This window comes from Prionailurus bengalensis, chromosome B4 (assembly GCF_016509475.1).
Source record: "Prionailurus bengalensis isolate Pbe53 chromosome B4, Fcat_Pben_1.1_paternal_pri, whole genome shotgun sequence".
Taxonomy (NCBI): Eukaryota; Metazoa; Chordata; class Mammalia; order Carnivora; family Felidae; genus Prionailurus; species Prionailurus bengalensis.
In genome coordinates this window covers 630,610-646,759 of record NC_057358.1, presented here as the reverse complement: position 1 = coordinate 646,759, position 16,150 = coordinate 630,610, and the positions used below count along the sequence as shown (strand labels likewise).

The following is a 16,150-nucleotide window of genomic DNA, read 5'->3' as shown; positions in this document are numbered from 1 at the left end:
ACAGGGAAATATGTAGAATTGTCAAATCGTTGTTTTGTGCACCCGAAACCAATGGAACGCTGTATGTTAACTCTGTTTGAATTTTAAAAAGTCCACCTTTTAAGACGTTCATTTCTTTAACATTATTTTCTTTTGGGAAGGTGCCTTAAAAATTTACTGTGTGAGCTCAAGCAGTTTTGAGTGAAAGCGGTCTTAATGAAGATGCATCTTTGCAGCAAAATCTAACTTGTATCGCGTGCATGCTGCGATGACAGACTCGTCATCCTGACCCTCCAGCTTAGGGTTAAGTGTCCGTGGGGACAAATGACCCAGTGCCCACTTGCTGACTCTTGCAGGTGTGGCTGTGTCCTGGGAACAGCCAGCCCTCCGTCCCTGCACGGCGGCGTCTCCCCCGGCTGCCCTCCGACGTCGTGCCTGCACAGAGCCAGGCTGAGGCCAGGCCCTCCCTCTCCCTGGGCCGGGGCTGCGTCAGGCTGCTGTGTCACAGCCTTGGCTGCTTCCCCGCGTGATGCCATGGGTGTCTCCCTGCCTGTGAAACAGAGGGGCATCTGCAGGATCCTGGGGTCTGGCCAGCTGTGAGCCAGCCTCGAAGCACCACTTGGGTTGCGTGGGGACAGGCTTGCGGTGCTTGGAGCGGGGTGGCCCCTGCTGATCTGCGAGCAGGTGGGGCACACTGCGGCATCCCCACTGGTCCTGGGCCGCGTGTCCAGGGGCCCACACACAGCACTGGCAGGATGAGGCTCCGTGGCTGTTTCTACCCGGTGGTGTTCCTCACGCCGTGTGCACACAGGTCTTGTCCCTCCGCATAGAGGCCAGGGGACTGAGCACTCGCGGTGTCATCATCCCGTTCCCTCTGACGGTCCGAGGGACCCTCCGGAAGGAGGTGAGCTCACGGTCTCGCCTTCTGCTGTAGGAGCAGGCTCTGAATCGTCCCCGTTCACATGCGTCTTCTGGATGAACATCCCACGAGGGTCCCAGACGCTTGCTGTGAACTCACCAATGGCTGTGTGTCTGCAGGGGTGAGAAGGTCTGTCTTCAGCTGGCCTCTGTCTTCCCCGCAGTCGTGTACCTGGCTCCGGATGTGACTCCAGTAGAGGACACATGCCTGCTCCCTCAGAAGCCTGTCCAGAGAGCTGGGGCCGCCCCGCCTGGAGCCTGGAGGGGATCCCGTGGGACTCCTTTCCCGGCATTCTAGAGCCTGCGTCCTGGCCGCCCCCAATCCCACGCGTGGAGAAGTCTCCCTCCACCGGGTCCCGGACACCTCTCCATGGCAGCCCCAAAGTGGCCAATACTCGGGAAGTACGGTGTCAGATTTAGGGCTGTTTACAGGGCAGATACCCCAGCATCTTCTGGGTCACCGGTGTGTTGAAGCCCAGAGGATCCAGGATGGCCATCTCTCATGGCGTCAGTGGCACCGAATAGCGTAAATGTAGCTCGGCCCCAGAAAGCTGGGCGTCAAGGCCCTGCTTCATGGTTCAGCGCTTGTGTGATCTTGAGAAAATACCTAATTTTTGTACTCGTTTTCTTAACTCCGTGATGGGGCCTTTCCCAGTGCTGAGGACGTCATGTCAGGAAGCGCTGAATACTCAGGAATGGCCCCTCTTGCCTCCCCACGCCCTTGTGTGTGAAATAATTGCTCAAAGAGCCCGTGCAGATTGGGGTGGGGTCTAAAATGGGAAGTTTCTCCTTGGGTTGTATGATACCTGTTAAATTTTTTTCCTCATGTAAACGTGGATGCAGGAAGATTTGGGAATTTGTGCAGTTAAAAAAGGGCTTTTGTAAGGAAGGGTGTTGCTTATAAACAGTTGAGGTGGCCCATGACCTTCACCGCGTCCATTCCTGGCTAGTGCTTGCAAAATGCGACAGGAGTTTTTAAGTTTTCTTACTATATACAGTGAGCTCTTTCAGTTACCGTTACTAGATTCTGTGTAGGATTCGCGCACTGCTGCTTGGTTACAGCGAGCTGTGATGAGCCGAGCTGGGCGCATTCCTGCACCGGTGACTCAGCTATGACTGTTGTCAGTAATAAATGGGGTGTTTTGATTGCTGCAGGAAGGGCCTGCTGCACACTGTCCCCCAGCCCGTCACCCCTGCGGGCCCTCGTTCGACCTTGGAAGTTCACAGGTGAATGACAGAACCTTCTCCCGTGGAGTGGACCTCCAGTGGGGAAACCGAGGTCGACCCCCAGATGCACTACAGTCGGACTGTCCTTCTAGGGGATCGGCATGGGCTTGATTTCTGCAGCACTTGCTGTCCTTAGGGGACCCTCCTGTGACTCTCCTGAAGACCCTTAGCTCTCTGCAGAGACTCGGTGATCACGGGACCATGAGATCATGACCTGAGCTGAAGTCGGACGCTTAACCGACTTGAGCCCCCCAGGCGCCCCTGGAAATTACATGTTAAGAACAGAAAGAAACTGCATTTTAATTCATATCCCAAATATATGACCTGTTAGTTTTTTCTTCTTCCTATGTGACCGCTGTGTTTTTTGCTAGAAATGTAAAATTATATTTGAATATAGTGTGCTAGCTCGTCTCCAAGACTGGCACATAATTCTTGAATGAAATGTAAAAATCAGTTGCACAGAACCTTCACCATTTGTGGCCCAGAATTTCCCAGTAAGCAGCGTGTTGTATGTCTCCACATGGTCCCTCTGCATTGCGTGACCTGGCGGTTTTGCCCCTCAGGTGGCCTTGAACTTGTAGGGACTGTTGAGCACAGAGAAGGTTTCTGATGACCCTCTGAGTCTCACTGTCCTGCAGTCCCAGATGTGGGGGCGGGGAGTATGCTGCTTCTCCGCTGAACCCAAGTTTTATTTGCCTAATGAGTCTTATTTGCCTTTCTGTCCTGTGGACTTTGTGCTTTTTCCAACCTGGAACGTAAATAAATGGAAAGGGATGTTCTCTTCCATCACCAGCCTCTGTTTATGTGCAGGGCTCAGATCAGCTGGGTATTTGGAAGTTTCTGTGCACATCGATGGCATTTTTTGTTTTTAAGAATAATTTAAAAGTGTGGTTATTTGTCCTCCAAATGGGTAACTATCTGGTTCTATCAAGAAAAATGTAGCCATGAGACTAGTTTTATGTATGTATGTATGTATTTATTGAGAGGGCAAGTGGGGGAGGGGTGGGGAGAAGGGGACAGAGAATCTGAAGTGGGCTCCAGGGTGGCAGCAGCGAGCCCGATGCGGGGCTTGAACTCACGAACCGTGAGATCATGACCTGGGCCGAAGTCAAATACTCAACCGACTGAGTCGCCCAGGTGCCCGAGACTAGTTTTAGAAGATACAAGTGTGGGCGTGTGCTTGGCTTACCAGTTACACTAATAATGCAAAGCACCTGCACTGTCTCTGATAAATGGAGATTGTTGTTTTGTTTTTATGACAAAACGTGTGGAATCCATGTTGCAGTGCTGATCTTGACCAGGGAAAGGTAAGAGCTTGAGCCTGGACATTCCTAGACGACTTCCTGGGTCCCTGGAGCTCAGCTTGGGGATCTGGGACTAAGGAGCAAAGAGCAGGCACACGGGAGGGGGATGACCGTCTCCAGGTCTGGGCGGATCCAGCGGGGCCAGAGGCAAATTCTTTCTGGCCCCTTGGGCTCAGCGTGTGCATTGTGACTGTGTGACCGGAGCCTCCAGGGGTGCCTGCAGGTGACTGTGGGGGTGGAGGGGGCCTGGTCACGGATTCTGGTCACAGAGCCCCCAGAATAGGACGGGCAGGGCTGGGGCGCCAAGGGCAGAGAGCCATTGTTTCCGGGGGGGGGGGAGGGAGTTCCTGGAAGATGGTCCCATCCAGAGGTGGTTGGGCAGGATGAGATGAAGAATGGCTTTGGGGCTCCACTTCCTTCCTCCCCCCAGGGTCCAGGGAGGTGGAGGGAACTCCCAAGAGGCCAGCTCAGAGGCTGTCTGTCGGTCACCAGCCCCAAGGAGGAGGCGCAGTCTCGACCAGGGCTCCCGTCGTTTCCACGACACTGGCCGCTTGCTCTGTCTTTAAGTCCGGTTTCCTCAGGGGTCAGACTTCGAGTTACTTTCTTCCCTTCAGTTGTTCCCTTTGTCCAGCTTATTCACCATGCGTTACAAGCCAGGGACACTAGTTTAAGTCACCAGAGATAGTTTGTCTCACTCTCGATTCTGTATAAAAATCCAGTTCTTAGAACAAAGGTGTGTCATTGTCGGACCCAAGACACAACAGGCCAAAGGGCCACTGGTTTGGGGACCCTGTTATTTTATGTCCTACCCTAACAGTGAAGATTTATGGTTAAAGAAGGAGATGCCTGACGTCTTTCTTAGTGCAGAGATTTTTGTGAATTTTGTTTCGGGCCATTTGGGCTGGAAGGGAAAGGTTTGCGTCAAGAACAGTTCCAGAGGGGCGCCTGGGTGGCTCAGTCGGTTGAGTGTCCGACTTCGGCTCAGGTCATGATTTCGCGGCCCATGAGTTTGAGCCCCACGTCAGGCTCTGTGCTGACAGCTCGGAGCCTGGAGCCTGTTTCCGATTCTGTGTCTCCCTCTCTCTCTGCCCCTCCCCCGTTCATGCTCTGTTTCTCTCTTTCTCAAAAATAAATAAACATTAAAAAAAAAAAACGACAACAACAGTTCCAGAGACGTTTGGGGCCATGCCGTTCACTCCTTGGAAGATGGTGTAATGGTCCCTGGTGGCTCTTTCCAAAGAGACAACACGTGGGATGCGTGCCCTTTGTTATGTTTGCAACGGAAACGTGGCCGCCCCGCGGGCTCTGCACAGTGGGCGGGGGGCATTGCTGTGCAGCGTTGGTGACGACAGGGTAGAGGGTTTCCCAGACCAGCATCTTGATAGCAGTTGGTGCGGACTGATGTGTATGCTACTCTCTTGAGGCGGGAATGGTCCCCCTCCAAGCGCTTCCTCACGATGACGCGTGCTGCTCGAGACTTCATTCTCGTGTCCTAGTAGTTTCCAGCTTCCTTCTCCTGTTTCTAACTGAATTTCTGGCGCTGTGAAGGCAAAGGCGTGGGGAGCATCCCATCTGACTCTCAGGGACAGGACACCGTGGACAAAGAGTGAGGAGCCGCTCTCGGTGTGTGTCTTTAAGGACTAATGAGCCCTTCTCTCAGCCGGTCAGGGCCTGAGGTGCTGGTCCTAGATGGGGAAGCCTCCAGGCTGACGTGTGCATAGCTCACGGCATGCTAGGTTTTAAAGGAGAGCATTCTGGGAAGAAGGAGATCTCGTTGGACTTCTGGGTTAGAAGGAAGTGAGGGCCTTGCCATCCAGAGCCGTCATCCAGGGGAGGGAAGGCCGGCACTGTGTGGGCATCAGTAATCCCCACCCTTCTGGGGCCGGGTAGCAGCTGTGTGTCCGTATGCATGTTGTGTCTTGAGGCCGTGTATCCCCCAAGGCAGCGTCCTGTCCTAGGCCCTTACAGCACCACGCGCTAGTTGTATGCTTTCCCCCAATAATTACTTGTTGTTGCTCTCGTCCCAGCAGTCGAGCCCTCTCTTGAGGGGAGCCGACAGGCCGTCAGGTCTGAGGCCTTCAGGGGGCAGGCCCTCGGCCACCACTCTGGTCCCCAGTTTGGTTTATAAAGTTACTCTCAGGATCGGTTTAGAGACCGTGTCTGTGCTCCTGCTCTGTCAGGTTCGTTCCTCTGGAAGCCACTCCCAGCTTCTGACCTGTCTGTACTGTCCTTGTAGGCGTTTATGATCTAGTCTGCATAGATCCCCCAGTCTTCATCTGCGAATATGTTCGTATTATAATTTTAATTAACAGATTTTGAGTAGTTCCTTATGACTTTCAGGCTGTTGCTGAATGGCTGGTGTTTGCACAGAGAAACTGGCTCCACGCTGATAGCCTTTGGAAGCTATTTTGAAATGAATTGCTTTCACCCTAAATGTTTTCAGGTTTTACATGTGTATGTGCCTGAGAGCCATGAAGGCATCTAAGTGTTCAGGGCTTTGCACCTTCCTTACAAGAAGAGTAATGTCATGTAGAGCGTTATTAGTTTGTTTTTGCTTCCAGACAATAATGTTATTTTTTTTTCCACAAAGAGACACTTGCTAAAGTAAGTAGCGAATTATAATATACTCAGGAAGGAACATGGATCAATAGAGCATAGAGTTTATAAATAGACCCGCATAAATGTGGCCATTGATTTCTGACAAGGTGCAAAAGCAGTTCAGCAGACAGCGGAGTATCTCCTCCACAAATGGTGCAGGAAGCATCGGGCGTCCACGTGCAACAAAGTGAAAAGTGCCATATCCACGAGTCAACTGTAATGGGGTCATAGCTCCAATGTAAAACTCTAAAGCTTCCGGAACACAACATCAGAGGAACTCTTTTTTACCCTGAAGGTAGCATTCTGGACATAATACGGCGGCTCACAAAAGAAGAACCTAAGTGTAGTTCGCCAAAATGAAAAACTTCTGCTCTGTAGAGACATTGTTAAGGAAAAAAGCAGAAGCCACCTACACGCTGGGAGAAAGTATCCACAAACCACACACCCTACGAAGGGCTTGCACCCGGAATATGTAAAGGACCCCACAGTTCCATACAAAGAACACAAATGAGATCATTTGCACAGGAGATTCGAACGGATGCTTTATCGACAAAGACACAGGGACATAAGCACAGGAACTGTTGGCCATGACCAGTCCCACAGAGAGGCCCATGACAGCCAGGGAGTGACGCTTTTACGTGCCGAAGCGTGGCTGGGACGGAGGCACGGCCAGTACCGAGTGCTGGTGAGGATGGGGCTACTGGTGTGTGTGGTTGCTGCTGGTGGGAACTCAGGCTGGCACGGCTGCTCCAGAAATGGCACTTTCTTACAAAAGTGAACATGTGCTTCACCTGTGACCCGGCGGTCTGCGCCTGGATGTCTCCCCAACAAAAACCTGTACCGGAGCCTTTACGGAAGCTCCGTTCGTAGTTGCCGAAAAGGGATGAACAGGCCAACTGTGGTACGGCCATCTAGACCGTGGAATACTAACTACCCCGCTGTCAAATGAAACAAGTTATTGACACAGCAGCTTGGATGATTCGCAAAGGCTTGGTGTTGAATGAAAGAGTACGGTCTCACACGTCACATTCTATAAAATCCCGTTTATGTGGCATTGTGGGAAAGACAAAACCATAGAAAGAGAGGACGCATCTCTATTTGAGTTTTGCTTTTTTAGAGTCCACATAGGGGGTGAGATGATCCAGGGGTTGCCTTCCTCCGTCTGGCTCGTATTGGTTAGCACGACATTTTCCAGGTTTATATATGTTGTCGCAAAGGACAGAATCTCCTGTTTATGGCTGAGTAATATTCCACCGCGTATGTGCCCAGTCACCCTTCATGGACTCTTGGCTTCTGTGAATAATACTGCAGGGAGCGTCAGGGCACAGATGTCTTAGACCCAGTGTTTTTACCTCCTTCAGAGGAACACTCAGAAGTGGGATTGCGGGGTCACAGGGTAGTTCTCTTTTTAAGTTTTTGGGGAACCTGCACACTGTTCTCCAGAGCAGCTGCTCCGGTTTGCATTCCCACCAGCAGTGCGAGACGGCTCCCCTTTCTCTGCATCCTCACCAACGCTTGTTTCTTGTGTTGTTGAGCTTAGCCATTTTGACAGGTATGAGGTGGTACCTCATCGTGGGTTTGCTTTGTATTTCCTTGATGAAGAGTGATGTCAAGCATCTGTGTGTCTGCTGGCATCTGGATGTCTTCTTTGGAAAAAGGAATGTCTGTGGAAGCCTTTTGCCCAATTCTTAACTGTTTTTTTTGCGGTTGACTGGTAGGAGTCCCTTCTGTATTTTGGATATCAGCCCCTTATCGGATGGGTGACTCGCCAGTATCTTCTCCCATTCCGTGGGCTGTCTTCATTTTGCTGCTTGTTTCTTTCATTGCACAGATGCTTTTAGTTTGTGGTCCTCTTGTTTGGTTTTGCTTTTGGTGTCAGGTTAAAAAACAAACAAAAAACCTGTTGCCAAGATGAGTGTTGAGGACCTTTTCCCTGTGTTCTCTTCTAGGAGTACTGTAGTTTCAGGTTTTACATTTTAGGTCTTTGATCCATTTTTGAGTTAACTGCTGTGCGTAGTGTAAGATAGGGATCGAACTTCATTTTTCTTCATGTGGACGTCCAGTTTTCCCAGCGCCGTTTGTTGAGGAGACGATACGTCCCCCAACCGTGTGTTCTTGGTGCCTGGTTGAACAGTTGGGTGTATGTGCATGGGTTTATTTCGGGCTCTTGATTCCGTTTTCTTGATCTTCTGTGTCTGCTTTTGTGACGATGCCATACTGTTTAGATTGCTACAGCTTTGTAACATAGCTTCCAATCAGGAAGTGGGATGCATCCAGCTTTGATTTTCTTGCTCAGTATTGCTTTGGCTATCCTGGCTCTTTTGTGGTTCCACACAAATTTGAGGATTGTTTTTTCTGTATCTGTGGAAAATGCATTGGGATTCTGATAATCACACTGAAAGTATAGATGCTTTTGTGTAGGTGAACATTTTCGCAATATTCTTATCTGTGAATGCAAGGCATCTTGTTTATTTTTCTCGTTTCGCTCATCACTGCTTTGTAATATTTAAGAAATATGTGTATTTCCAGTATGACAAAATGGAATTGAATCCATGATGATTCTATTTTTTTCTTTTTCCTGGAGTCTTAGTTGATAAGGGAAGATGGCATAAAAAAAACATTGTTTTATTTTTTAATTTTAAAATCTTCATCTTTCTATTTATTTTTAGAGAGAGAGAGCGAGTGAGTGCAAGTGGGGGAGAGGGCCAGAGAGAGAATCTAAGTCTCCCAAGTGGGGCTTGATCCCAGGACCCTGGGACCATGACCTGAGCTGAGTCATGACTCTAAACTGACTGAGCCACACAGGTGCCCTGAAACAAATTTAAAGTCACTTTTAACAGCAATGGCAATAGTTCTGGTGAAAGTTACCTTAAATTACTTTTGAAAAAAACTTGTTTCCTTAATGTAACTGTGTATGGAGTTTTATTTTTATGTTTCGAAGTGGTGAATTGAAAGAAAAGTCACAAATACTGGGGGAAGGCTGTCGATGGGGGCTGTTGAAGGGGACGCAGGCTGCCCAGTGGTCTGGAGTACTCGGTAAACCAGACTGTGCTGTTGGAGGGGCGTGGTCAGTGCATGTGAGTCAGTGCATGTGAGGGGGCACTGCCCTAAGGGGTGACCCTGTGGCTTTGGTCCCTTCACGAGGAGGCTGTGTAGGTCTTGGTACCCCCAGCACCTTGGTGTCGTCCCTGGCAGTGGTCCGCAAGCCTGGGTGCTTGCACCTGCCTCCAGGAGGGTCCTTTCCACTCTGGACATGCAGAGCCTTGGCTGAGAGGGGTCTTGGCATAGGTTTCCTTGGGGAGAGGGTGGGCGCACAGCCCTTGGCCCTGGCAGCATGTAGCACCTTAAGCCCTGCAGACAGCATCTTCACCCGGTTGTTGGGGACACGTACGTGCATTGAGTGCACAGCACTGACCTCAGACTCAACCCCTTTAGCTTAAATCCTGAAGCTGCAGTCCTGGCCCTTAGTCTGCCCTTCTGCATCACTGGGGGTGGTTTGTGGGATGTCACACGGAGAAGGCTTGATGGGCGGGGGCTTTCCTGCTTGGTTGCGGGGTGGTCAGACTAGAGCCTATGCACAGGACGACTCTGTATTTGCTGCTTAACAGCTCAAAGGTAAGATTGATGATTTTTATAGACGTGTAAGACTTTTTGGTTTTCACTACATCCTCGATGTTGATTTTTCGTACATAATGCTGATGGCCCGCTCTGTTAGCGCAGCCCCAGTGAGTTGCGTGTTGACAGCTGACGCTGTGTGTTAACCCTGTGACTCAGGAGGAAGCTACTGTCACCCACATTTTACTGAAAAGGAAATTAAAGCTTAGGAGATTCAGATAATTTGTGTGAACTTCACAGGGACTTGGGCAGTTGGGCTTTGGAATTCATGCCCTTGACCTCCCCAAGCCCCTGGGTTTCTCCAGCTTCCAGGTAGCATTTGTGGGTTTGTGGGGCAGGACCGGGACTTCCTATTAATGGATGAGATGTTAGCGTTTTGAGACTCATGCATTCCCTGAAACAGGCATGTCTGGGATGGGGAACAGAGGTGATGGAAATGTGCTGGATATGTGTGTGTTTTGTATTTCATCAGAGCTCCTGAAAATCTGTTTTCCACAGTAGGAATTTTACTTGTAAGGTTCTGTTTACTAAATATTCCGTACAGGAACAGGTTTTTGTGGGTTCTAGTTTGAAAAGTTTTTGGAGCGACGTGGGTGAATGGGCTACGCATGATATAGCCAAGTGGGTTCTGCTCACAGGTGACTTCGTCAGCTTGGACACACTCCCCCCAGGGCGTGATTCACTGCAGGGGTGGCCCGTTTGCAGCCTTGTCTAGCGTGGTCTCGTTCCTCCAGAGCCGAGGGCTGAGAGCGGGGTCTCTGGTCCAGCCTGCAGCAAGAACTCCCAGAGGAACGTGGGACCCTCAGGTTCCCTACCGAGTTCACCACCATGGACCTGACTCCCCCTTTACAGTCTGGGCTTTCTGGGTCTCACACACGCTTGTGCTCTAATCTTACGCCGGTCTCTACCAGTTTGGAAGGAAATTTGGGGTTTTAACAAGACAATACAGTACTGGAACCCTGTTCTCAGCCTTTGCAGAAGCTTAAGTTCGGTGCTTTTCTTTTGTTTACCTGTTAAGAGAGGCTCAGGTGATTGAATTCTCATTCTCTCCTGGAGACGGTTCAGAGCTAATTAGGTGGAAACCTAGAAAGAACTGAAGAAGCGATGGCAGACAGACCCTAGTAAGGATGGAGTGTGGTGCCGCTTTGCTGAGCCCTCACCAGGGTGGCAGGGCCATTTCTGTCCCATCCATGCTGTGATCGCTCTGCCCTCTTGGTTTTGAGGCCATAGTCTCTCAGGGGCCTGTTGGGTCTCTAAAAGACCCTGTTTTCTGGCTGGGCAAATTGCTTTCCCCTCTCATATGGCAGTTAGAAATGTTTGATGCAAAATGAACAGTCAACGTCCTCTCTCCCCCGATGTTTTAATGTGGTGGTTTAGGTGTGTTTATGTGTATTGAGGTGTGGGTCAAGGTCATTCTTCAGGGGTCAGGGTTTTTTCATCCTCGGGTCTTGCCGTTGGTGCTACCCCTGACGAATGTGCTTTGCCACACTCCTCACGTGTGGATGACTGTCTTCTCAGACCTGCCTGGGACGGCGTTGGCAAGCCCGGGGACGTGAGGGTGTTGCCATGTGAGAAGCACAGGCTTCGGGCCGGCTTCCTGCCTCCCTGGGCGCTGACCCGGCTCAGTTCACTGGCCCCACCGCAGCAAACAGGGCTTTAGGATGTATGCCATCAAAGCCAGACCCATGGCCCGTGGAGCTAATAAGGCTGTGGTTGTTGGTTTTATGGAATTATGCACTCTAGGGTAATTAAAAGCAGTCGCGCTGAGAGAGATTTGGATGCTATTTGCTCGATGTGATTCAGGTCCAGTTTTTCAGGGACATTCTGACTCGGGTGACGGATGCTCCCCTGTACTCACACACGTGCTAGGCAGCTCCCTTTACGTTAGGCTGGACGTTTCTTTAAGCGAGGATTTTCTGGTGTTCTCCTAAATTCTGTTATCGTCCGAATCCCTAAGAGGATGCTGTTATATCCTGTGTCTTCTCAGGTTCCCTCTTGTCTCAGCTTAGGCTGCTGGGACCCAACACCACAGATGGGCTCAGAAACCAACTGGTTCCTCACAGCTCTGGAGGCTTCAAGGTCCAGGCACCAGCAGATTCTGTGTCCGGTGGGGACCCTTCCCGGTTCACAGCGTCTTCTCCTGGGTCCTCACATGGCAAAGAGGCGAGGGAGCGTCCTGGGGCCTCTTTTACAAGGACACTGATCCCATCATGGAGGTTCCACCTTCAAACCCCCCTCCTCTCCCAAAGACCCCATCTCCTAACATCATCACCCGGGGGTTAAGTTTCAACATATGAGTTTAGGGGGAACACAAAGACTCTATAACATCTATGGTTTTTTTAAAAATTTTTTAAAATTTTCGAGAGAGAGCGCAAGCAAGCAGGGGCAGGGCAGAGAGAGAATCCCAAGCAGGCTTCTCACTGTCAGCACAGAACATGACCTGAGCCAAAATCGAGTCGGATGTTTAACCGACTAAGCCCCCTAGGTTCCCCTCTAACATCTCTACTTTAAGGACTTCCCTTGTCTTGTGGACATGATAGACCCAAATGTCTGTGGGATTTCCTATTAGAACCTCCCACGCCTCACTTGTCACGTTATCTGGATTTACCTGGGCATCTGCTGGGTGCTCTGGGTAGGGGTCGTGTCACCAGTGTTTTGCAGCACGATGCTCTGGGAGAAAGTAGGTCCCTAACAAACACCGTGAATGATCCGTGGCTAACTGTCCGACTTTTCTGGCGGTTAAAACAGGCTGAGGCCTGAGCCTTACTTCAAGATGAGGGTTGAGAACCCCAGTCCCTGTGGAGGTGTGATCCTGTGTCCTCTCCGGCCTTCCTCAGGGTGGGTTTGGGTGTCGTCAGCGTCCAGTTCTCTTGGTGCTGGACCATCAACCACCTTCTCAGCCTCGTGAGGATGGCCTGTTGGCCGCTGGAGTCAGCGGGCCCTTGTTGGCAAGTGGCTGTGGCCTCGGATGGCTAAGTCGTCCTGGTGGCTGCTTGGTGGGAGCTGTGGCAAGGCCACGTCCTCCCTCAGGCTCCTCCCTGGTGCCCTGTGTCCTGCTCTTCTCGCTGGGGAGCAGGAGTGCACGACTGGGGGTCAGCCTGGAACCGAGTGTCCTCTCCAAGCAGACGCTTCTGCAGGGGAGGTGGGCCACATTTGGGGTCCCGCCCGTGCCATTGGTGCTGGGAAGGAACTGGCTTCACCTAGGTGGAGGCTGGAATGCGTGGCTGGATGATCCCTTGGGGGAGAGTGAGTGACGTTTGCTGGTTTCTCTTTCTGCGCCATGGCGGGCCGTGCTCCCAGTGGTGCTCCTGGCGAGCTTGCCTGCGAGCTGAGAGCCAGTGACTCGTTTCCTCCGTGTGGCTGTCATGCTGGGGCAGGTGTGGGTGGGCAGGGGTCTCCTCCCCTGTGCTCGTGGCCCGCACACGTGCCTCTTCCCGACAGACCCGTCGGACGGCTGGGAGGGAGGGAGGGCTCCGTGTGGGCCGCCTCCATCCCGTCCCAGGGGCACGTGAGTGAGTCCCTGAGCCCCGCAATCGCAGACATGGCCTCCCTCCCTGCACAGCCTGAGCTGCTTTTAGAGGTTTGGAGATGTAATTTAACTCATCTTCGATTCGGAGTGTTATTAAATTTTAATGTTTAAATTGGTGGCTGTATTTTATGGCCTTTGCGTTCTCTCCCAATTGATTTTTCTTTTCCCCGTAAGAGAGGAGGTGTGTGCAGGAGAAAGCTGCATGTGGCCCCCATTCTGAGGGTCGAAGTGAATTCTGAAAGCTCTTCATCCAGGTAGTGAGCTGATCCAGAGCCTCGATTCCAGTTGGGCCTGTCAGCTCAGCAGAACCGGGCCCTGTGGGGAAAGTAGCCGCTTAGCGCTGTTCCGGATCCTTCTCCAGAGAGAAGCTGGCCAGCCGCCACCTGCTTATCGCCCCACTGTTGGCGCTCGGTGTGCATGTCTGTCTGTCGTCCCTGAGGTGGCCGGGGTTGTCCTCACTGACCTCGTGTGTGACTCCGGCTCCGGGGTGTGGGGTGCAAAGTGTCACGCACAGCCTTCCTAACGGGAGTCAGTCGTGAGCTGATTCCAGTAAAACTAAACCAGGGAGTGGTTCTTGTCCCAGCTTCGGAGCCCCCGGAGCCTGTAGACTGGACCCTGTAACCCCAAGGGCCATCCAAAGAGACCTGGAAGCTGCCGGGATCACAACCCCGACCCACCCTGGCCGTTCCCATTTTCACCTACTGTAATTGCACACGTGTGTAGACGCTGCTCAGTGGAGCGAGGTTTTGGGTGAGCTTTGCCCTGGAGAGAGTGGGAGCTCCAGCTCTGGAGCCTTGGGGGTGCAGACCGCAGACCCTGCTGCCTTCAGTGGGGACTCGCAGGCCTGCCCTACAACACGGGAGGTGATGGTCGCTGCTCCCCGTGGGAGCTCCCCACCCGCCGGTGGTTACTGATGTGTCACTGCTCGGGACGTCTGGGGCCACAGCTGGGCGTGGGCAGACCTGGGGCCCAGAGCCACCTGGAGGCCGCTTCCCTCCCCGCCTGTGGCTGAGAGTCCCTTGTGTGGCGGCTTGGTGGCTGTGGCTGTGGCCCTCCCCGCGTGCCATCACATGGCTCCCTGGGCCGGGGTCCTGGCCAAAGTGGAAGCCACGCGTTCTAGCCCTGGGGGGTGCGTCGGGTCCCAACCCCAAGCCCAACGTGAATCACGAGGCGGCAAATGCACCGTCAGGGAATCTGTGACCCTGGGTTAAAGTGATCCTGCTAGGCCCCTTCTGTTTTTTAGTTTTTAATAACGTGTATTTTCTCCTTTCAGAATCAAATAGGAGCCCCAGCCCAGCTCGGCTGGTTTACGTATTGAGTGGAGCACAGTTCTTCCTGCTGCGCACCGAGAAAAGTCGGCCAGAGCTTGAGAATGTGGCAGAGGGGAGCAGCGTGCCTGTCGGGTGGGGCGGGACACATGTGACGGGCCCACTCGTGGCTTGATAATCCAAGCTTGGTTTGGCCCAGTGTTAGTCACTGCCGACGGAAGGCCAGGAGTGACGTTTCCGTCACTTGCGCGTTTTTTTCCGCTAGCGACACATCTGGTTTGTGTCCTGACCCCAGCCTCTGCCCCCTCTAGCCGGCCCTCTGAGGCTGCCGTCATTGTCCCAAGTGCCTGTAAATAATTCCCCAAGTGTTCTTTGAAGCAGCTTTACCACCTGGCGGCTGCCCATTAATGATCGACTTCGCTTTTGAAGGTGTTCATCCCAGTGTTTTTTTTTTCCTGTGTGGGGATTGTTTTTAGCTTTTTGAAAATTCTCTGGGAGGTAGAACACTGAAGTGTCTGGAGCCTGGCGTTTCCATTCCTGCTTCTTGGGTTGGGCTCTGCTGACGTTGCAGCTCAGAAGAGCAGAGCGCTCAAGAGTCTGTGTGTCTGTGTGTCAGCTTTACAGCCCTGTGGTCGGTCCGATTGCAGGCGAGCTGCGGTGAGCGTGGGAAGCAGAGCCCAGGGCACGGTGGAGGCGCTTTGGGAACCGCGGGTGACGGGTCAGAGCTTCCGAAGCATCGGTTCCTGTTGCGTAAACCACCCAGTTGGTACTATGCATACTAAAAAAAATCCTCTTTGGTAACAGGATGTGTCTTAAGTAAGCAGGCCTTTATCCTTTAATTCAGAGACACCATGTGCTTCATTTGTTTAAATCGGCCACAAACTGCGGTGAATAATTAGTGTGTCAAGCACAGTTTAGGTGCTAAGGAGACCAGATAAACAGGAAGTCCTCAGCAAACGGGCGGGCTCGGAGGGCGAGCCGCGTGGGCGCAGACGTGTATAACATGTGCTGGGAGCCGGAGGCGCGAGGCGGGCCTGCAGGTGGGCAGGGCTGGCTGAGTGGAAGGGCTTGGGGTGCCTGTGGACGGCGGTGGGAGCAGGCCACCCGCACGATGCCCCACCGGACCCTGAAGGAGGCCAGGCGTCTCCACGAGCCCATCAACAGCGACACGGTAGAACAGCGTGCCGTGCAGGAGAGAAGCCGTATTGCTGCTGCTGGAGGAGTAACCTGGTCCCCACGCACACACGCAGTCACACGTCTGCACACACGCTGCTCTTAGTGGCTTTTTAAAAATAGTTTTAAGTACAGAAGACGCTGAGGAGACGACACTCGGTCCTTGTTCTGTGGCGAGTGTCGTTGATGTAAATCAACACCCCTGTTACTCAACGGAGGGCGTCCGGCCTCCCTGCTCGGTGGGTGGGGTGGTCTCTCTGGAGGAGGGAGGGTTTGCACAGTGCTGGAGAACTGTAGGCAGCAGAGGATCCAGAATCTTTGGGGCCTCACGTCTGCACGTGTTCGAACCGCGTCGCGGCCGTGCGGGTGTGTGACGTGTCACCCCTGGTTGGCGGAGCGAGTGCAGGACGTCCGTCCGTGATGCACCAGGTGCTCTTGTCTGTGCCTGGCATCGCCTGGGTCACGTCGAGAGTCGTTGGCTGCTTAGATTCATGTAGTTTGCTCAGGAAGCGCGCTTTCCGGTTTAGGTTGCAGTGTCT

The 16,150-nt window shown here is 52.4% G+C and overlaps 1 protein-coding gene across 5 annotated transcripts in view; it reads left to right on the top strand.

Moving 5' to 3' along the window:
- The window catches only part of DIP2C (disco interacting protein 2 homolog C), a 416,639-nt gene that overhangs the window by 89,541 nt on the left and 310,948 nt on the right, over positions 1 to 16,150 (top strand). The gene's annotated exons all lie outside the window — the stretch shown is intronic.